The sequence below is a fragment of the Triturus cristatus genome, chromosome 3_1 (genome assembly GCF_964204655.1).
Source record: "Triturus cristatus chromosome 3_1, aTriCri1.1, whole genome shotgun sequence".
In the NCBI taxonomy this organism is placed as follows: domain Eukaryota; kingdom Metazoa; phylum Chordata; class Amphibia; order Caudata; family Salamandridae; genus Triturus; species Triturus cristatus.
Window position 1 is genome coordinate 712,312,063 of NC_140583.1, and position 24,061 is coordinate 712,336,123.

Here is a 24,061-nt window from a genome sequence, read left to right on the forward strand (position 1 = left end):
TTGGCAAGTGCCCAAAAATACTATCTTTGTTAGACATCTTATAATCTATTTTCCCTAACAGATAAAAAACACTACTTAATACACTACAAGAAATTCCATACGTAGCTGGTAAATGGTGATAAGTAACACCCTCTGAAACGGATGCAGGTAATTGCATACAAACGTAGCAATCCCTTACTTCCATTGTTTTCACATATTCGTATAACAACTTTGAAAAAACATTACTAGAAAAATCATTAATTGACCTATCTTTATGCATGTAAGTATTACTAATTCTAGTTGGAACTACTTTTTGCAAATTCTTCTCTACATTTGTCTCATTCTCAGTATGTATTTCAAATGTACCTATTGAAACTCTAAATGTAACTAATAAAGCTAAAATACCCCATAGTAGCATTAATAATCCAGTACAGCAGCAGCACATTCTACACCATCTTCTTAAGAAGGCACATCTACTTTGATTATTCTCTATGTTAGCCATTTTACTACTTTGACCTTGTCTTTTGACTTAGCCTCTACTACTCCACTACTGTAATTTCTCAAACTTTGGATTACTTCAGACAGCCGAATTTCAGACTTTCTCCTTTTCACTTTTTCCAAGTGATTTTTTTCAGTTCACTCAATTTGGATATTCGTCACTTTTCACTCCTCCTTCTTCAGCAACATCAAATTGTATCAGATCATCAACAACATCCTGTGCATCTGACTCTTCTCCAATGTCAGTCAGGATAACTTTTAAGATTCCAACAGATTCTTCCTTTTCCTCAACCACTTTTCTCAAGATCCCCTCCGGATTATCTCGAGTCACTGTTTCTTCTTCTCCTTCTTCAGACAGTGCCACATAAGACCATTCCGGTGATCTGTACTTTTGGTTGGGTCTTCTAATTCTTTTTATTTCCCCAGGTTCTCTTGATTCCTTTTGCTCCTTTCTTTTTACTTCGTTTTGACTCGACACTTCATTCACTTGTTCAGCCTTCGATGTATTCCCTCTTATCAGTCTGTATCTCAGCCTCTTTACTCTGTTGTTAGGCCAAAAATCTCCTCTTACAACCTTTTTTGGTCTTGTTTCTGTATTATTTCTTTCTCCAATCCAAGTTCTCTTTCTCAGAACTCGACCCTCTGATTTTCCATTCTCACTTTCATCCGATTCTGTTTCAAATGCCTCTCGTTCTTCAGCAGTTTTCTTTTGCTCCACAGTCTTTTTCACCACTATTTGAGACTTCCCTACTTCTTTCCCTCCTCGGGTCTCCGACACGCAATCTTCTTGCTGTCTACTTGTCCCTTCACCTAGCTTGTCAAGAATGTTCCCTACACCTCCTCGGGGGTCTTCCGCAATCTGTCCCTCTCTATCTTCTTCTGACCCTACTTCTTCAGATATAATCTCAAGTGGTTCTTCAATCTCCTCCTCTTCTGATTCAGGAGTAATTTCTGTGGAACTGCTCTTTTCTTTTCTTTTTCCTCCACTGCTTTTTGGAACTTCAGGCTTCTTTTCCTGAACTTTGATTTTTTCTCACTTGTTCTGGGTCTTCATCATCACTGGAATCTGACTCTTCAAAATACTCTCTACCAGTCCCATCCTTTGGGTTTGGAACTTTCAGAGTATGACTCGCATGCACCCAGTTTTTCACACCAGCACACTTCACTGCAGTCGTCGTAGTTAGAATGACTTGTCTTGGTCTTCCCCACCTCGGAACCAAGCAATTTCTTCTTCTGTGAACTTTAATCCTCACCCAGTCTCCTGGACTCAGATCATGAGCTTGCTTCTTCTCAAGTGTAGTAGCTTCTTCTCCAATCTGGTGAAACACAGAATGAACTGCGTCAGCCAGGCCTTTACAGTAATCCAAAATCATGTCATCAGTTATTGTCATCAACTTATTGACAGGTACATATGCATGTCGCATTGCACGTCCCATTATTATTTCGTGCGGACTTAAACCAGTAGTTCTATCTGGAGTAGATCTAATAGTCATTAGCACTAGAGGCAAGACATCCGCCATTTCATGCCAGTGGCTAAGCACATCTTACCAATCCCGTTCTTGATTGTGCCATTTATCTGCTCAACCACACCAGAAGCCTCTGGTCTGTATGCACAATGTAGCTTCTGCTGTATGCTTAATGCTTCACAAATCAAACTCATGAGTTCATTATAGAAGTGTCCACCTCTATCAGACTCAATCGTTACCGGAAATCCGTACCTAGGAATCAACTCTCTTAACAGTAACTTTGCCACTGTTACTCCATCATTTCTCCTAGTCGGATAGGCCTCAACCCATCTTGAAAACAAACAGACTACCACTAGTACATATCTCAGTCTGTTCACTTGGGGCATTTCAATGAAATCAATCTGCATTCTTGTAAAAGGACCTCCTTCTCTGCCTATTGTTCCCAGACTCACCACTGTCTTTTTCCCAGTGTTAAATTGCTGGCAAATCAAACATCTTTGACAGATACTTTCTGCAATTGTCCTGAACTTTGCATTGTACCAGGTTTGCTTAAAAGACCTAATCATTGAATCCCTTCCCAAATGTCCCTGGCCATGATACATCCTTGCCATTGCTGACAGCATGGAATTTGGCATTACTGGTCTGCCATCTCTATAGACCCAAACATGGTCTGTCTCTCTCGGGGCACAACCTGCCTTAATCCAATCTTTCTTTTCTTCCTCCTCTGCCTCATCCTGCAACTGTTTCACTTCATCTCATGTCTCTAAGACATTAGTAAACATCACAGAACAAAAAGACATTTCTCCTTCTCGTTCCCGATTAATGGACTGGTTATTCTTTGCACAATATTGAGCAATGTCATTTGCATAACGGTTGCCCACTGTCACAAAATCATCTCCTTGTCCATGAGCAGCACATTTTACAACTGCTAATTCTTTAGGTAGCTGTATCGCCTCAAGAAATTTCCCAATCACTTCAGCATTCTTTATTGGAGTCCCACTCGACGTCAAGAAACCTCTTTGTAGCCAAAGTTGGCCAAAGTCATGCACAACTCCAAATCCATACTGACTATCAGTCATCACAGTCGTTCTCAAATCTTTCCCAATTTCACAAGCTTTTGTCAATGCCACTAATTCAGCAACTTGCGCAGATTTCACTCCTTTCAATGATGACGCTTCCATTACTTCTGAAACCTTACACACTGCATATGCTGCACATAGCACACCTTCATCATTCCTCAGGCATGATCCATCCACAAACAACACATGATCACTCTCATGCAAGGGAAGATCCCTTATGTCTGGTCTCGGTTTTGTACAGTAATCAAGCACATCCAAACAATTGTGATCATCTTCTGTTTTCACACCCACATTTTCAATATCCGGCAACAATGTCGCTGGATTCACATTCACACATCTCTCAAGAGTCACATTTGATGCTCCCAGAATGACTTTTTCATATTTAGTCAACCGACTATGTGACATGTACTGAGTTCTGCTTCTTGTCAAAAGAATTGCCACATTATGAGGTACGAATACCCTTACAGGATATCCCATTATGATTCCCTCACTCTGTTCTAGACTTCTGCATGTTGCAGCCACAGATTTCAGACAACCTGGTAAACCCACAGCTACAGGGTCAAGTGTCGATGAGAAGTACGCAATAGGCCTTCTCAGTAATCCATGCTTCTGAATTAACACTGAAAGTGCACATCCATTTCTCTCACTGCAGTATAATTCAAATTCTTTTTCATAATCTGGCATACCCAAAGCAGGGGCTTCACACATTCTGCTTTTTAACTCTTCAAATGCTGCCATTTGTTCTCCATCTAGTTCCAATGGGTCTGTCATCTCACTTTTTGTCAGCTTAATCAGTGGCTTTGCTATCAGCGAAAAATTAATTATCCACTGACGACAATAACCCACCATTCCCAGGAACATTCTCACTTCCCTCTGGGTCTTTGGGGCCTTCATTTCCCTGATAATTTTGATCCTGTCATCAGTCACTTTTCTCAGACCTTTCTCAATATTGTGTCCAAGATAATGCACTTCTTTCTTGCAGAATTGCAATTTGGCTGGAGATACTTTTAACCCTCCATCTGCCAGATGATTCAGTAAAGCTATAGTATCTACTTCACAAGCTTCACGTGTCTTTGATGCCACAAGTAGGTCATCAATATACTGCACTAATACTGAGTTTTCAGGCATGATCAAACTCTCCAATGACTTTTTCAATAACTGATTGAATATTGAAGGACTCTCCGAATACCCCTGTGGAATACGACACCATGCTAAAATACGCTGGCCAAATCTAAATGCAAAAATCGGCTGGCTGTCATGATGCAATGGAATTGAAAAGAAAGCATGACACAAATCAATCACTGTATACCACTCAGCATCATGTGGAATTTGATACAAAATCACTGATGGATTTGGCACAATAGGACAACATGCCACCACAATTTGATTAACTTTTCTCAAATCCTGTACAATCCTGAACTTCCCATTAGGCTTCTTTAGCCCCATTATCGGTGAATTACACGGTCTACTCAGTAGTTCTCTCAGAACTCCCTGCTGAATCATTTTCTCAATTATAGGAGTTATTCCCTCAATTATTTCTGGTGTCATTTTATACTGAGGAATGTTAGGATAAGTAATTCCCTCTTTCACTGAAATTTTCACAGGATCTACATTATTCATCAATCCCACATCCTCTCCAGTAAAATCCCAAACTGTCTTTTCACTGTGTCTCTCAACTCTTGAGGCAAATCCTCTGGATCAAACACAGCATATGCACCAATTAACTCACTCTCTCTATTTTCTAGAGTCATTCGGTACAAAACATCCTCATCTGGTGTTTCAAAAGCTATTCCATCTGGTGTACAAAAAATTGTACAATTCATTTTACAGAGTAGATCCCTACCTAACAGGTTCACTGGACTTGTGTCACAGACGATAAATCTGTGCATGTCTGAAAATTTCCCTATGTGTACTCTTACTGGTTCAGTAAGACGTGTTCTGATTTGTGTATTAGCTACACCAACTACTTGGATTGCTTCATCCGAGAGAGGAAGATTTCTAATATCTGTTGACCTGACAGTTGATCTTGTCGCACCTGTGTCTACTAAAAAAGTAACACCTTCTTCATTTATTTTTCCATCCACAAATGGTCCTGCCTGGTCTATTTCTAGAGTTGCACCAAGTATGCACTCTTCCTCCTCTCTTTGGCACCGTCAATAATCACCCTCAGACTCACTCCCTTCATTCTTTAACAAGTACTGTTGTACCTGGTTAGAACGCCTTGGTTTGTTTACCTGCTCATCATTGTAGAATCCCGAATCCGGATTATACTTTTGTGATCCTCTATTCTGCGGCAAGGGCGGTTTTGGCTCTTGACTCTGCTGTCTCACAACTTTCTGCTGTTGCTGTTGTTGATTATTCCCCTCGTTCTGCACCTGTTGATTTAAGGATTTTCCCTCATTATTCACTAATGGTGGATTGGTACACTCAGATCTCCAATGTCCCAGTTGGCCACAGTTGTGACATGGGAACTTTTTTTTAGCTTCTTCAAGATTCCCCTTTCCTTTCCCTGCATACCTAGGTCTATTCCCTGCATTATTTCCTGCATTATTCGCCTGTTCCACCAATTGTGCTTCCTGTCTTTCCGCAACTTTCACTTGTGTCCACATTGCTTTTTCTTTCAGCTTTCTCTGTTTTGCTTCAATCTCATCACTGAAGTATTTTGCATGTCTCAGAATCTCATCTATTTTCTTACTCTGCCAATCCACAGTATGCTCACGAATTCTTTCACTAATCTCAGGTCTCAGGCCATATACAAATCTGTATACAAAATGACTCAAATCCTTGTCACCCAGGTGTTCATCTCCACTGAATTGTTTAAATGCCAGTATCAGCCTCTCGTAAAAAGCATGAACTGATTCTTTTGCTTCCTGATGTGTTCGATCTATTTTAACCCAGTCTGTTTCTTTTGGAGGTACTTTATTTTTCAGGTATACAATCACCTGCTCATATTTTCTCATTACTTCTGGATCTGGTGCTCCTGTTCTCCGATCCCTTGGATATTCCTCAGTAGGCCAACTCACAACTATTTTACACTCAGCCCACAAGTCTGCTGGAACAATTATATCAAACAGACTATTCAGGTCAATCCACAGCACTTTTGACAATTTCACAAACCTATCTACCTGCCTATACCACTCGACGGGCTTTTCTCTCAATCGAGGGAAATCATTCGTAAATGATAAAATATCTTGTCTGGTCCATGGAACATGTACATATCCTCCTCCAGGTATTTCTCTCATAGGATAAGTATCCACTGGTTTTTCCTTTTCTCTCACAGGAAATGCTGAATAAGTCCTATCCCCTGATTCTTCTCTCTTTTTGTACCATCTATCCTTCCACTTCTCAACATCACCCCATTTTCGCAATAAAGTGATCATCTCTTTAATCTGTCCTGTTCTACCAGTACCATTCAAATTCTCAATGTCTTTATCTGTGAAATCCATCCTGTAAGACTTCTGCAAAACTTTCACTTTATCAATGTCACCTCCATAGTCATTTGCTATTGCTCTTAATCTGTCATGTGTATTTCTCGCTCTCCAGGTGATATTCTTACACATAAACAATAATTCACCATCATGATGATTTTTTAGAATTTCTGTTGGAACTGTCCCTGCAACAAGCTCTTCTAATTCTACACGTAACCTAGCAACATCAATTGCTTGTGAATCTTTATCCCTCTTTTGAAGAACTTTCATCCATTCATTCAACTGTTATTTCAGTAGATTTTCTCACTGGAACCACTTTTTTCTGCGGTTCTAAAATCGGCATCCCTGAACAACTAGCTTCACCAGCATCCAGTCCTGAATTAGACTCCTCTAATCCTTCACTACATGTGTCATGTCTGAATTTTCCTGCCCTTTTTCCTGAATCTCCTGAAGGACCAGCCAAACTTGTTAATCTATTCCCAACATATGGAATCACCAAACCATTCTCACCCGTCCTCCGCTTATCAAAAACAGGCATAACCGGACCTATGGTTACGGGTACCGTAACAGCGTCTAGATTCTTTGTCAGCTCCTTGATCTTTTCAGTCAACTCCGATGTAGTTCTGGCTAATTCTCTCGTATTTTCGCCACTGCTTCTATTCTCTTTTTCCCTGAAAGGATTACCACTTCTTAATTCAGGTGTCACATTTTCTGTCTCAATGATACGCACTGTATCTCTTATCGGAGAAACAACTGGTGTTCTCTCTTCTGGTTCCGGTCTATATGGAGGTGGTCTTTTGTAAATCATGTCATTTAAAACCTCATCCTCATATTCATTAACTCCATATCTTCTCACTTCTGCCTCAGGAACCCTTTCTGCTCCCTCTTCAACTGTTCTCGCAGGATATAATCCCTCTGACATACTAGCATCTCGCCATCTCGTCATTCGATCATGATGAGTTTCACGACCATGTCTCCTCCCAAACATATACCTATAGTTGCCTCCAGACCTCTGTTTCTCTCGCTCATGCACTTCCTCTTCCCATTCCACTAAAGCCTCGAACTGTGTCGGCCTTGGTCTTGGGTCAAGACATAACATCTTTTCCCGTAAATTTTTCAACACGGCCAGATTAAATGAACCATGTTCTGGAAATGCTAAAACTCCATCTTCCTTGGTATACCTAACCCAATTCTCCAACCATATACAGGTATGATACCCATATCTCGCAGCCATGAAGGATGCAGGCGTTTTCGATGGAGGTAACAATTCACCCTCTCTCGTTTTAACATCTTTATCTTTGTCGAACCAATTTTTAATCTTTCTGAACAAAGATTTTTTCTTTTTCTCTTCTTGGTAATACATTTTAACGCTTACCAAAACTTTCTAATCCCTTCCGTAATACAACTGCACAATATGATTTTTCTAACCAATAACAGCGCGACTCACACTAACGCACCAATCCTGGAACGTTACGTCACTAGAATAGCTCCACCAATCCTTGCGCGGCTCACACCAACGCACCAATCTCAGCGCGAACACTATTCTGATCTAATATCCAATCAGAGCGCGGTCTGTTTGACGTCAGCAGTCGCTGCAGTCGCTTCTGTCTCCTGTCTCTTGTCACTTGTCTACCCCTCCTTTACAAAATTTCTCAGTAGACTCCGTGTCAAATTTCTACAAAATCTATTAGTTACAACATATAAACATCTCCATTGTCTGTCTCGCTAACCACAGAATAGTAAAGAAAATCTATTTCACAAGAATCAACGGGATTCTTTCATACATTCCTTAACTGTTTCCTCTAGGACTTGTCCAAAGAGTCTTACAATCAACTAAATATACGAACATTCACGCACATTCATACAAGAAAATATAGTACATACACACAGAATCCTGCTTTTCCCGAGAACAGCGAACAATCTGCTCTACTACAGAATTATAACACACATTAACCAAGCAGCTTACTTCTACCCAGTTTCTCAAACAAGCTCAGAGAATACCTATTACTTCTCCCGCGATAAGCTTTAACGGCGAACCTTACGGATCCCTGGGACTTAAAACCAGAGTTTCACAGATAACCTTCACTACCATACGCACTCCTTATATACCAGAAATATTTCTAATAGTAACATAAAACAATGTCACTGATTCCGAATCCAGACAATGTGACGCGCAACTTCGATTGTCACACGTTTTCTTTTTCCTGCATACATACAGGACCAACAATCCCGTCTTTCCCAAGAGCAGCATATACTTCCCTCTGCCCTACTACGGAACTGCTACTAGCTCCCAAGTTCCAGAAGCACTACATATAACTCAACATAACGACTCCAACATATAGTATTAGTACATATACCAACATCAATCAATAATCAATAATCAATAAGCTAATGTACAAGCAATCTAATCAGATCAAGACAATCATCAATAACCATCATCACTCTGCTACCAGGAACTTGATGCAGATTGGGGTGTACAAAATCTCCCTACTTCCACGGATAGAGTAATTTCACAGTTACACGCACATACACTCACCATACACTAGGGCCCATTTCACTAACATACACTCAATATACTCCACCAGCATTGAACCTGTGGAAAGAAAACTCCTAAACTCCTAAACCCCACATCTACACCGAGGTCGATAAGACCTAGCTATTGCAATTGCCATAATCTAAACAAACTATACAACAATAATCAAATAGACTACTCAATAATTGACAAGAAATAATCACCAACACCGTATTTAAAATTATGATTCTTTATCTAAAATTAGTCAAAGAAATTAATCAGAATAAATCATTTTCTCATAATTACCTATTCTAGCTAAATGTCAGAATGGGTCATCAGGACAAGTCTCTCAGTAGAAATCTCCCAAGTCACCGTCCTCTCAGCATCGATCCTCACCAACGCAGGTTTGGGAAGCAAAATCTCGAATGCAATGACACGGACCCTCTCTAGTCTAGTATATTTATAATGAAACTTGCAATATTAAAGAAACATTAAATGTTCTACACGTCCGCCGAACCGCTGAGCAGAGCGAGCAGGAAAGGATGTAGCATCGCTACATTTGGAAAATCTCCGCTCAGGAAATCACAAAAATAAAAAGACAGAACAGGAACCAAAAATAAAAAGTATCTTTTAGCAACCACATTTCCTCAGCGATGACACAATGCTCAGAGTTTTTTCTTAACAGCTCCTTTGTCCTCCAAGGCTGTCCAATACATCTGGAAACCTGCCCAGAACTGCTGCTGTCCTCACGGAAAGTTTTAACCAGGCAAGGACTGTGATCAAATGTCTCGTGATCATATTCAGCAAGGCCCTCTCATCACAAATTCTCACTCGAGGCCAGGCTGCAAACGGCGGACATGTTTTGTTAGGCCAAAATGGACCATCTTAATTAAAAGAGACAAAAACAACGTTACCACAGCATAGTGATTAAACAGTGTTAACCCCACTAATACCCTTATGTGTATGTAATTATCTAGCTTTAGCAACACAAAAAAGCATTAATTCAAAAGCGTTTCGTGCTTAAAATAAACAGCACTCAGCAACGTTTATTTAATAAAACATGCACATTGTCAATAGGCAACACATACGCGTTCCCACGTGTAGTTCTCTCTTGTTAATACATACATGTTGATAAGTAAAAACACTTACACAAAACAAATAATTAGTAATTAATAATTAATATTGTTAACTATGACAAATATACAAACCAGAGCTTCAAAACCCTATAGATTTTTATTAGAAAATCCTGCTCCAGCAGGGCGGCCTGGCTTTTTCTCCCCCTGTTGCTCCAGTTGTGTTGATGAGTTTTGTACGGCGGCTAAGCTGTGAGAGCATTGTTGCAAAAGAAAGTCTTTAATGGATTGATCGTGCCACTTGTAAATTAGTAAACCACAAATATCGTTGATTTAAGTATCGGAAAAATATTTTTCCCTCCCCCATTGGAAAGTAATGTTGGGTGCTGTGCTGTTGCTATGGACAGGAACTGCCTTGCTTTTGCAGATGAACATATAGCACTCATTCTTTCGGGCCCCTCACTTTTACCAGATGCCCCATTAACTAGCAATTCAACAGCAAGGGAGGAGTGGGATCAGCTAACGAATACTAAGAAACGCCAAATTCGTGTAGCCCTCCATGGGACTCTTATGACTGAATATCTCCGTGCTGGAGCAGCCCCACCTAGTTTGTTGGTAAGAATTGAACCAAAGATCTTTTTGGAGGACAAACAGTTCCGAGTGGACTGGAGCTATATAGCCAATAAGTGCACTCGGGACTGGTTGATTTTAATTATAAATACTGCTAAAAGACTGAGTGAGGAATTGTTGAAGGAAATCCTTGAACTTGAAGAGACCATCAAGTGGGATACCGCAATCACAGATGCTAAAGAACAACTGGCGTGGATCCAGGGTGATCTACTGGATTATAAAACTTATATGGTAAATCAGAAGATCAAGGACCTTAAACAGAACATAGATCGTTTCTCACATGAGTGGGCGTTTCCTTATGTTGAGGATAAATATTATCAAACCCACGCAGAGCAGTCTAACTATCAGAATTATCAGAGGGGTGGCCAAAGACAAGCAAGGTGAACTTCCACTAACTGGACGTTTGATAACACCAGTAGTGAAGAGGAGGAGCCTGTGGAACAAGCAACAACATCTAATCAGAACAGGTTTAGATTTGCACCTGAAAATAGAACAAACAAGGACCTAGGAGCACTCCTGAGGTCTTTTTTAGGGCAAACTCACAGGGGCAGCCGGGGTGGAGGGGGTGTTGCACAAAGGGGCAGAGGTAGGGGCAGGGCCAACCATCTACCCATGTGGCCGACATACTCTCCCCGCATCACGCGCAGCAGAGGCAGAACACATCAGTAATGGATTCTAGTAGTGATGTGCAGCAGGCTCAACCCCCTGTAAATGACATTATGGTTAACTTGTCCAGTTATGCTTTATCCCAGGAAGAATCAAGAGTACTGAATAAAGGCCTGGGCTTTGACCCCACCCCACGTCACAATACTTTTAATTGCCGGACAGAGATCTGTGAGATGAAAGATCACTATTCATAAATTTTTCATTGATAAGGATAGGGAGCCACCATCTATCTTTGTCACTAATTTACAACGACCGTCTGGTTTTTGCCCACCAACTTCCTCAGTGGGTCCAGAGGCCACTGTTTTTGAACAGCGGGTTCTACGCGATATTGAGGTTTTGCAACAGTCACATAATCAGATGCACTCAAATAATATGAGTAAAAGTGACTGGACGGCTGTGAAATCACTGCAAGAAAATAAATCCATAACAATCAAACAAGCCGATAAAGGCGGAGCCGTGGTAGTACTCAACACTGGAGATTACGAGGCAGAGGTTTTTAGACTGCTTGGGGTCCGCACTAATTACCAACCTTTGATGTGGGATCCAACACCTGAACTACAGGACACCATCAAAACCCTGGTGGTGGGCGCAATGGAGAAAAAATGGATAACGCATAAAGAAGCAGATTTTATTATCAACCAGAGACAGCGTGTTCCGGCATTTTACATCTTGCCGAAGATCCATATGCCACAATGCCCACCACCAGGGTGACCAATTGTTTCGGGTATCCAGTCAGTACTGGAGCCCTTGTACCAATTTGAAGACTTTTTTCTGAGGGAATCAGTTATTACGCAACCCTCATTTGTGCAGGACACCACTGATATATTGAACATTTTAAAGACAGTGGAGTTTGACCCGGAAAATCAATTTCTGGTGACTATTGACATTGAATCCCTGTACACCAGCATACCCTAAGATGCCACGCTGGTGGCAGCAGCACGTGCTCTTGGGGCGCTAGAGAGGTTTTATGACACCCCCCAGTCTTTTGTCGTGCAGTGCATTGAATTGGCACTGACGAGGAACTATTTTGAATATAAGAACCAGCTTTATCTCCAGGTGTCGGGGACTTCAATGGGGGCTACATTTGCTCCCAGTCTGGCCTGCATTTATGTAGGCCAGTTTGAGGAAAATGTTACACATCATGCCTCCAATCCCTTCAAAGAGAATATTTCTCTTTGGAGGAGATATATTGATGATGTCCTCTGTATGTGGACTGGATCAGAGAACTTGTTATCTTTTTTGACATGGCTTAATCAAGTAGATGAAGGCCTGCGTTTCACTTGGTCCTTCAGCCATATGTCCACAGTTTACTTGGATGTAGATATAACAGCCATGGATCATGGGCTGTCTACCAATGTCCATCAGAAGCCCACAGATAGGAATTCCCTATTGCATTATCGCTCGCTCCATCCTAGAGCACTGCGGGATAATCTCCCTGTGGGCCAGTTTTTGAGATACCGTCGTAAATGTTAAACAACTCGTAAATTTATGGAACAATCCGAGCAATTGGTGACCAAGTTAAAAGAGAGAGATTACCCTATTAAAGTAATCAAATAAGCTCACAAACGTGCTTTGGATACCCCACGTGACGCACTGATGGAGAGGAATGTGAAACAGAAGAATGACTGTCTCCCAGTCGTCACAACATTTGACCCACTATCAACCAAAGTGAGACAGATAGTGAGAAAACATTGGTCTTTCTTAGACACAGCCACTAAAAAGATGCCACCACCACGGTTTGCATTTAAGAGAGCCCCTAATCTTAAGGACAAACTGGTCCACACCCTCACTTTAGCTATGCCACAGTCATCCAACTTACCATCTGGCCACTACCCGTGCGGGGGCTGTTCAGTTTGCAGCCTTACACAGGCTACTAAGTGTACTCCTAGAGAATGGCAGAGTGTGGTTTCTGAATAGATACAGTAATTGCAACACCACAAATGTCATCTATAGGCTTACGTGCAATTGTGGGTTTCATTACATTGGATTGACTTCCTGTAAGGTGAAAGTGCGTGTACAAGAACACTTAAGCACTCTTAAAGCTAGAAAACTGACCACTCGCTTGGTGCAACACTTTTAAGAGAAACAACATGACTTCAGGGATCTGAAGTGGGCAGTTCTCGAGAGGGTGGTGGGTGAGACACATAATATCGAGTTCATTTTGGCAAGGAAAGAAGCAAAATGGATGTTTTCGGAGAAAGCAGATCAGATGGGACTGAATGATTCCATTGAGTGGAATAAAATCAGCAGACACTAAGATTTTTCAAGGAGCTCCTTGGCTCTGTATGTATCTTTTTTCCACTTTTAACATTCTAAGTGGATTGCTAATGACCCCCACATAGAAATTGAATAACAATAATATTGTGGCAACTCACATTACAGTTCTGTCTGTCTTTCATCTATACACAGGGGTTGTGAAAGGAATGGTTGTATATGCCGGCTACTCACACATAAGTCCTTGTATCTGTTTTAGAAACAGCTAAACACACGTTGAGATATCGGCTTTGAATTATATAGAGTGATGCCCAAGCATACTAGGCTCTATTCTAAGATGGCCGCCGTTCCAGATTGAGAAATATGACCCTGTGCACATTAGATCCACGTTGTGAGAGGGCGTGGGCTCCCGTGCCCTTGTGACAGTATGACCTTGCCACCCATTGACACATTCTGAAAGCAATTTTTTACCTAGCAGGGGACCCTCATTTTCCTTCTTTCTTTCTTTTTTACTCCCTTGTTTTATATATGCACAGGGGTTTGATGAAGATATGATTTTAAATATGAGGAAATACCTGCTAATTATACATGAGTATCTGAATTTCTTTAAATATTGGTTAAACATACGTCGAGATACCGGTCACTGATATACATAGTGGCGCATTAGTACACTAAGCTCCATTCCAAGATGGCCGCCACGCTAGGCTGTGAAAGACTACCTTGCGCGCACGGCGTCCACGCTGTGTGAGGGCGTGGGCTTTTGTATATTTGCCGAGCGTTTGAGTAAGCGCCAGGACGGAGCTCCACAAACGCCGGCTGGACTCGGTATTGGTAAGAGGTCTGAAAGCGGAGGTTGCATAACACACTAATTTAAGAACCTGGAAGGACGGTTCTTTCACCCGCTTTGAAATGGCAGTTGGCGCTTTATCATTTCTTTGATATATGGGCATTGCTGAGAGAACTCTTGAGTGATGATTGGCCAGCTTGTTGGGGGCACTGTGTAAAAAAAGCTAAAAAAAAAGCAAAATAGAGTAGTTGCTGAGTGAATCATGGTGCTGCTGAACGGCACACTTGTTACAAAAATCCGGCCGTATTTAGCAGAGGGAGGTGCCTGCTCGATGTGGGCTTTGTCACATTAAGAGGTGCCAGATGAATGGGAATGCGCGTGATGCGGAGAGAGCATTGAATAGAAAATGACCCAAGAAGTTCTCAGAGGTCAGGTGCCTTAAGAACACAATTTGGGTAAACGATGGGGAAGATATGCCTGTCAAGTGATGTTATCATATGCATATTTGTAGGTGACGGGACTTTGGGCAGTCACCCTGTGGGCACGCGATCAGCTGATGCTACATTGAGATGGTTGCATGTATGAGGAATCTTCGCAACCAGCTGGTAAATTATGCATTTGCATTACTTATCTAGTAAATCATGAAGTTTTGGAGTGTTTTTAACAATTTGGCGGTATTTAAATGTGGCACGTTCTTTCTTTTTTAATGTCATACCATCATAGGTTTGATGTGAATCTCGCACGAAGTAATAACTTGGAACCCCTACAGCCCTGAAGAAGTTGCACAAATTATTTGCAATGAAACATGTTGGCTTTTGGAAACTGAATATGGTTTGATTGAAACCATTTTTAATTGGGACAGCCTACAGCGCTTAATAAAGTTATGTCAAGCTAGTAAGCTGTACCGCTTTTAAATGGTGGGAATTATATCTTTATTCTCACGGGGTCCAGTGGGCACTTGTAGTGACATTATGCACTTACAGTTCATTCACATTTAGGTTTCACTGTCTTCTTCCTTATCTTCAGGTTTTCGAGATTTTCACGATAGAACACACACTTTTCTTTTCTTGTATCGAGAAAAAGTAACCGATGATGATAAGTGGGTGTGCTAGTGAGTACCAACCAGCAACCCCCTTGGTGTTACGACTGCGAGGTGCTCTCTCTCATCTCTCACACCTTTTTATGTTTGGGGGGAGTGGTCCTATGATGTTGTACTGACATTTCTGTTATAAATTGGAACACCATGACACTTTGATTAGCGATAGGGATCGCTTTTGTGAGGGAGTACGAAAAATATGGGTAACCCCTCTAGTGTAGAGTTCTTAGTAATAGGTTTTTAAATCTAGTCAGGCACCTTGTTGTTTACAATGTGTTGAGTGGGGGGCGGCCTGGCTTTTTCTCTCCCTATTGCTCCAGTTGTGTTGATAAGGACATTTGACCAGCCAAGACGGGAGTTTGCCTGGTGCCATATGACCACTGTGTGGTCTGTGGGGCTGAGACATTGTCCTTTCCGAGCCTTAGAGTACAGTGCCCCCAAGTATCCTGCGTTACCCATTTGGTATTTATCCAACATGTAGGCTGGATCAATCGGGGAGTGATAGATCCAATGATTCACTACCATCAGCTCCGAAGCCCAATAATACAGTATAATGTCCGGGAGGGCAATGCCTCCGTCGTACCACCCCTTGGTTAACTTGTTCATCGCTATGTGCGGGGCTCCTCCATCCCACAGCAGCGTCCGGACTACACTCTCCACCCCTGAGAAGTATGTATCCCAGACCTTGTATGGACAGTTTTGAAGAATATAGAGGAATCGTGGAAGGGCCAGCATCTTAAAAAGAGCCGCTCGACCCACTAGAGACAGGGGCAGAGACCGCTAGTCTGTCCGTAGTCGGGCTAGAGGAGCAGCCAGATTACGATCATAAAAGAGTTGGGAGTCTGGGGTTATAAAAACCTCCAAGTATCAAAAACCCTCTGCGGTCACCTCTACCTTGCATCCCGGGGGGAGGCTGGGAACCTGGCCCTTGAGGACAAAACGTATCGACTTGCTCCAATTTATAGCATAGCCGGAATATTTTCCGAAGTTTGTGAATATATTTAACACCCCATGTAGGGATCTATTGGGGGAGGCGAGATAAAGTAATATGTCATCCGCATAAAGCGATATTTGGTCATCATGCCCTTCCGCCCACTTCAACCCTCTCACCATGACGTCTCATCTGACCCAGGAAGCTAGCGGTTCCAACATCAAGGAGAAGATGAGGGGGGATAGAGGACACCTCTGTCTTGTGTCCCTTTTCAGTGAAGAGATTCGAGACGTGTAATTATTTACTTGAACTTGCCCACGAATGTCTGTATATAGCAGCCTCACCCAGCCCATGAACTTCGGACCAAAGCCCATACGTTTCAAGACTTCGAATAGATATGGCCATTCGTTAGAATCGAGCGCCATTGAGGCATCAAGGGATAGGACCACTGCATCTTCCTCAATACACTCACGACGTGCGAGCACATTGTAAAGATGTTGGATATTGAGCGCCGTATTTCTCCCTGGCATAAAGCCAGATTGATCTGGGTGGACTAACGATGAAATAACCGTGACTAAGCGTAAGGCCAGTACTTTCGCTAGGATCTTCGCTTCCGCATTGATCAGTGATATAGGTCGGTGGGAGCCACAGTTGTCAGTCGGTTTCCCTGGCTTTCGGATCACAACAATAGACGCTAGTCGCTGATCCTCTGGTAGGATCCCCTTCTCATAGCTCTCATCATACATGGCCCGCAAATGAGGTGCCGCCTGGATAGTAACCACTTTCAGGAATTCTTTGGGGATCCCATTAGGCCCCATCGCTTTCCCCGATTTAATTCTACTCATAGCCTACTGGATTTCGACGTCTGTCAAGTCTTCGTCTAGAGCCTCTCTTTCACTATCAGAGAGTGTCGGTAGGTCACTATCCGAGAGGAGCAGTCGGGAGTCCTCCGCCATGTATGTGGTAGATGAGGTGTATATTTTTTCCAGGTGGTCCGAGAATGCATCCGCTATGTCTTTTGGGTGTGTAAGCTGTGACCCTTCCCTAAGTGTCAACCTAGGCACCCGTCTCTCACCCTGTTCCCTCTTCTCCAGCCAGGCTAGTAATCTACCTGCCATGTCTCCCAGTTCATACAACCTATGTTTAGTGTTTAGGAGTTTGGCCTTCATCTGTTCACTAGCCAGGATCTTATACTCCTGTTGTTTAAGCACCAGGCGATGCCTGACTCCTCCGAGGGGATATTAATACTTTTGTCTTCTAAGATTTGGAGCTTACCTTCCAAGTGGGCTATGTGCTGCTGCCTCTTTTTGGTATATCCTACCTTAAGGGCCAGGGCATGACATTTCACCACCACCTTATAGGCCTCCCATACTATTTGTGCCGAGTCTACTGATCCCACATTTTCTTTGAAGTAGTTGGTGGTCTGGGTGAGTAGTTCCTCCTTGATATCAGGGATCGTCAGTAACCAGGGGCTGAGAATTATCGTGGCTCGCGGCTGACAGACAAAATTTGTAAATTCCACCCTCACTGGGGAATGGTCTGAAATGCCTCTCGGTAGAGCGTAGGGATTGCGGAAAAGACGATAGATGCCGAATGTATTAGGAAATAGTCGATGCGGGATGAACTTTTGTGAGCATTGAAGTAATATGTATATTGAATTTCATCCGGTTGAAGTGTACGCCACACGTCAGTGAGACCCAGGGCTGCAGTGAACTCCTCCATATATGTGTGGGGTTGGGACAGTGGGCGGTGTGGAGATCTATCTCTCCGATTGTCCATCGTCATATTAAAGTCCCCTCCCATTATCAGGGTGCCCATGGGAAGGTCAGCTAGTATCTTCCCCAGGTTGACAAGTGCTTCTTTACCCAGTGCCGGTGGGATGTACACCAAAACCATGTTGAGCGCCCTTCCCTCCCATTGCACCTCCAGAACCGCAAACCTGCCCCAGGGATCTACCCACGTGCAAGTCGGTGTGAGTGCCAGGTTCTTTTTTACCAGGATACCCGTCCCACGGGACCCAGATGTATAATCAGCATGTATCAGTAGTTTGTAACCCCCAACGTGTAAGGGCTTTACATTTATTGCCCACCATGTGCGTCTCTTGTAATAACAGCAGGTCGGGGGCCTGTCGTTTTAAGTATTGCTGTATTATACCCCGTTTGATTTTGTCCCCCATTCTATTCACATTCCAAGTTAGCATGGAGAGTGACGTTTCCATACTAGTCCCCGTCATCTGATGTCAGTGCATATGGACCTGAGTCCCCCATAACTCTCCATGACACAGTGCTTACAACTCAGAGGTGTGGCACCCCATGTATATATTTGTCAAAACAGATGCATGCATATATAGCAACACAAATTGCGTCTGACTTCCCTTTAAGGTTGTTGTCGATGGTAGGAATGAAACTCGACAGTATTGGATTTGTGACTTGCATATTCAACAATCAAAAATCCCCAAACCCCCCACCCCAAACTGCCATCCCTCCCTCCTCCCTGCCAGTGGATTTAAAACTACCCACACCCCAACTAGGCAGAGTGTCACTCCCCCCCAGACTGCTTGCAGGTGCTGGCTGGCAGCTCTCAGTCCCTCGCCTTAGGCGAAATCTACTGTGTTACTCAATACAATGACTGAAGTCTGCTCTCCGGCTTCACTCATGTCCCCTCTTATCTTGGCGGTGCATTGCTATACACGTTCAAACAGTTTAAGTCACTTATCTGCAAACAGCATATGTCTGCCCCAATCCGTGGATCAGTGCGATCCTCTGCGCGTCGTCTCTCTCATTTCCACCTGGGATTGGTCTTCTACTTGCTCCATCTACCAAGTGGAGTTGTTTGGTCGGAGTCTACCAGTTCGTCCCCTGCACAGGCCATCAGCTCTGCGCCAACCATCCAACCAGTCTCAGGCGTCTTCCGGTGTAGAAAAGAGCCATGTCTTACCCTCCGATTCAACCCGTAGCTTCGCTGGAAACAGCATTGCATTTCACTTCACGATCTCGGAGCTCTTTTTTTGCTGCCAGAAAGCTATGATGTTGGGCCTGAACCTTTGCCGTGAAGTCAGGGAAGAATGTGACCACATTATTGTCCAATTTGAGTGGAGGATTAGCTTGCGCCGTCTGCAATATTATGTCTCAGTCTCTATAGTTAAAGACCCGGGCGATAAGCAGACGTGCCCCCCACTTAGGGCGCCCTCCTCGGACCCGGTGTGCTCTTTCAATAGAAAAATAGCTCGAAAGCCTTTTGGGCTGCAGGTGTTTCAGGATCAGCTCTTCCACATTCAGGTCCGCCGCAGGCCCCTCCGCGCGTTCCGGCACACCTAGGATGCGTATGTTGTTCCTCCATGCCCTTCCTTCATAGTCGTCCAGCTGTTTTGCCATCATTGCCTGCTGGTCTTGCAGTTCACTTACTTGTTTTTGGAGTTGGGATGTATCCGTTTGTAGCACAGCCGTCATGTCCCCCAGGTCTTTGACTTTGGCGTCCATTTTGCAGAAATCTGCACGGAGTAGGGACACTTCAACATTCACGGAGTCAATGTGGGCTTCCAGGGAGGTACGCAGCCCCGTGATGGCTGCCATTATATCATGGAGAGTGAGTTCCTGCTGAGGTGGAGGGCTGCTTCTTTTATCTTGAGCTTCCGACTGCACCTTGTCCTGCTCGTCTCCTGCCTTATTCCAGGCAAATTTGGACAGTTTAGTTTGGGCCGACGCCTTGGGTCCCGTGCCACTCGCCATTCTCCAGCTGCCGTGTGGGGAATGTGTTCCTCTTGTCGAGACCGGCCCCGGTAGTCTCCGTGGAAGGGACAGTACCACTGGCGGCCTGTCGGTGTCCCTGGGACCGGCCCCCACTGGTATTTTGGGGGTGTCTTGTTGTTTGTTCCCACCGCTGACTCTCTGCCGTCTTTCAACGTGATGAGCTCGCAGGGTCTTGGGGTATATCAGTGTTCGGGTTAATCTCAGGTAACCTCTTGCTATAGGCGGAGGGGGCCAAAGCTACCAGCCTTCCCTCTTCCCTTCCTCTCTATGATCATGGTTCCAGCAGCAGGCCGCCAATGGGGTTTCTCCTCCTTCAGGTGTACCTTGACTTACCAGTTTTCCCCTCAGCTTGTCCCACAGGATAGCATCCCTGCAATGTCACCCGCACGCTGCTTCCTTCGCGTCTGCTGCTCCGGTGTTCTCAGAGGAGCTCCACAATAGTTTCCCCACCAGTGTCGAGTGTCAGCAGGCCTGTGGTAGAATGGACTGCTGACGCTCTGGGATTTCGACAGGAGCAATGGGGGCCACGCACAGGGCCCGCTTTACTGAGCCCTGGCCTCACGGGCCCCGCAGGCCGCTTCCGCTGGGGCCTCGATTTCTGCACGTGCACTACGGCTCGTGCGTTGCTCCACCTCCGCTCACTCACTGCCTGGTCACCTAGAGCCCTGTCGTCGCTATCTGGTCTTTCGTGCTCCGGTGGCTCCCCCTCTGAGTTACGCTGACGCCGCCATCTTATTGCCGGTCAGTCGCTCGTCTCTTCGCGATTCCATGCACCGCGGAGCCGTGTTGCTTGACTTTCCAGGTCCGTTAAGTGCAGGGACCTGTAGACCCCGTAAACCAAGGGGCAGCACACGATTTAAGACAGGATAAATGCTGGATTGATGGTGAGGGCTAGGGAGCCTCGCTAGAGAGCCGCCATTCTCTCTGGCTGCTAGCCACACCACTCAAATGCTTTCCCCTTTGATAATAGGACCCATAGGAACCTTAGGGTTTTTCAAAAGAGTACCCATTTCTCCCGATCAGACTATACACAAAGCATGTAAAACAAACAAACGACAACCAGCCAATCACAGTGCCGCTATGGCAAAGGTCAACCAATCACAGCACAACCTACAGCGTGAAGGGACCAATGCCAGTGTGACTTGTGGTGACGTCTCACCAATCCTAGAGTGATTCTCCAGTGACAATTAACCAATTTCAGTGCAACATCTTCGTGAACAAAATCAACACAATGCCTTCGGCCAAAATAAACGTACACAAACAACAAAATCAACTTTGTCTGCTTAACTATAGGAGGATGAGAAAAGAAGTGTCAATCTCACAAAATAAAAGAATCAGTACCCTCACAGCACTGCCAATCACACTAAGGCAGATTATAGGCCACCACTGATTAGCATGTTTACTCTTGTTCACCAAAGAATAAATAAACACCAATTTAAGCAAGATTATAACACATCCAACTTAGAGATTCTTTTTTATTAAATTCTCTTTTATTGATCAATCATACAAAATAAATGACAGTGACGCTATACCTTGCCACATATCAGGTATAAGGAAGGAGAAACAGGTAGCAGCAGTCTTCAACAGAAACCAACAGAATTAACAATTTCTCTGAGCAAATCATGACATAGAGTTTTCACAAGATGGTAGTATAGTAATAATGAATACAGAGAATTCTCACAAAATGTGAAAGTGGAGGAGGGTCCAAGGGACAATTTAAAGACCTACTACAGCATAAATCCCCTTATCCATATACGCTTTACAACAGATACTGAGGGTCTAACGTTCCGTGTATACACAACACTAACACCCTAGACAAATGAGACCTCCAAATTGACTACAGTGAGTGACAAAAGAAAAGTATAATTCCCATCACCCACCTAAGGTGGCTTATCATCATCTGGGAATTCAGGACTGAGCTGAGAGGACCAACCACTCTGATGGTAATGGAGGTCACTCAGTTGTCCCAGTAGTGAGAACAAATGGTAGGGTGATGGTTGCAGTGCAAAAATTAAACAAAAAAGTGCTATTAAAAATGGCTATCCAGATGCTATAAATTTTATTCTGGCGCTATCGTGATGCCATTGATAAAACCTGTGCGTAAACAGTTTAACAAATAACTGTTGGATCGGTGGTCTACATGTTTCGGCTAATTGGACTTTGAGTCCAAGCTCTCATCAGGACCCAAATACGCTACTGCAAAATGTGATAAACAATACAAACAAAAGAGTTCAAAATTTCCACCAGTAAAGTATACCATACAACCTGGTCTGCTCTGTGTGTCCCAATGGAACTGTTACAGGTAAAAAACCTAGATGTGAATCAGATAAAAGGAGGTTCAGCTGGGTGTTAGTGGCAATATAGAACGTACATATGAAAACATAGTGTGTATTTTCATTTGTCATAATCTTAGTATTTACATGACTTGAAGTAAAGTAGTTCTTAGACTGTGCACTTACCCGGATAGTTATGGGCATGCACCTCACCTCGCCTGGCATCTGCTCAGGATATTGAGGCACCGCTCTACAAAAGGTAATTTCAGGTAAACTTATTTAGAATTAATCCCAGTGAACATGGTATGTTCAGGTCACCGGAACTACCAGAAATAATCTAATGAGCGTTAAACTAGACAAGTGTAAAAACAAGGCAGAGTATTGGTCTAAAAACAGAGTAAGTGGAACACTTCTCTATTAAATCTTTCATGAAAAACAATAACCGCATTTTGATGCCAGGAACAACAGTGTATATCTGTGTATATATGATGAGACACTGTTGTTCTTCTTAGAGAAAACGGAACTGTCAGAAATTATCCAAATCCAAAGTAGATTTTGCCAAGCTCCGTGAGGCATAAATAAAACAAAGCCCCCTCTAATCTTATGACCCCTGGATTGAGGTATTGAAGTGAATATATAGCGTACAGAGTTGCAAAAGCATGCTAATATTAACACACAAAACAAGACAAGATACATTTGTGATTTGTCAAGCTCCGTAAGGCGTAAATTTGACAGAGCTCCATACAATCTTGTGACCACTGGGTTAAAATACTGAAGAAAGTATTCAGCACAGAGAATCACAAACATACTGATATTTACACGCACCTTCGCAGCGTTCCGATGTGATGATTACTCAGATACTTAAAAGTAAAAGTAAAAGAGCACAGCACTCACCTGTCCGTCGGTACCCCGCTCTGTCTTCTGAGCTTGAAGGGGAGGCACTCGACGGACGGGACTCGCGCCGTAATAACGCTTCAGGTTGCATTGAAACGTGACGAAGTACTAAGCACTTCCGGATCAGTGTACCCACACGTGGTTTAGGCAAACCAGCGTAATACCGGAAATGACTGGGAATTGTAGTTCCAAGCAGCCAAATTATGATTTATGTAGTTTAAACGTGATTTGAGCATTGTAAGACACTTAACATGGGTATTAGGAAACATAAACTGGCATTCAAGACGATGTCAAAGCACCCAAATGGAAAAATATGTACAAGTTGACCACAAGAGTTATATGAATAGTAGAGAATAATGCTACTATACTGTATGTACATAATAAGGTCACCAATGGAATAAAATGCTGAATGCCTATTATGATCTGGCATAGATAGATGTGAGACATAAAGGCAGATGGAAACTCAGATGTCTCGTCTCACTAAAGTGACGACCACGGGATTTCGTCGTTCAGGCCAAGAATGTCACTTTTGAGTTTAAAAACCCACTTCTGTTCTTTTTGGAACAGGAATTTGGTGAAATCTGTGACATGGGCTGGAATAAACGGATGTCCTAGGACCAGCCATCTCAAGTCTTCTGGTTTATGTTTAAGTGACAGGAAATGGTTGGTAAGTTTTGTGGCCTGTTTACTACGTCTGATCGTACTTTTGTGCTCATTTATGCGTGTCTTCACCTTGCGTGTGGTCATACCCACATAACGCAAGGAGCAAGGACAAGTAATTAGATA